Raw genomic sequence first — 219 nt, 5'->3', positions numbered from 1 at the left:
AGACCTGGATGCCAGACTCGATCAAAAGCTTGTTCAACATCGAGGAAGACCCCCCCCCCCCCGTGCAGTACATACCACGCTCCAATGTGGAAGATATGACATCAACCACTCGATGACTCTGTTGTATGGTAGAATGAAACGTTCTAAATCCAAACTGGTGGTCAGGAATAATATTATATGAGTCAAGGATTGGATAGAGGCGTTTTAATAATAGTTTTT

Source organism: Halyomorpha halys, unplaced genomic scaffold, assembly GCF_000696795.3.
Source record: "Halyomorpha halys isolate HHAL.00 unplaced genomic scaffold, Hhal_1.1 Scaffold67.1, whole genome shotgun sequence".
Classification (NCBI taxonomy): Eukaryota; Metazoa; Arthropoda; class Insecta; order Hemiptera; family Pentatomidae; genus Halyomorpha; species Halyomorpha halys.
The sequence above is the reverse complement of the archived record's forward strand: the minus strand, read 5'-3'. Positions refer to the sequence as shown.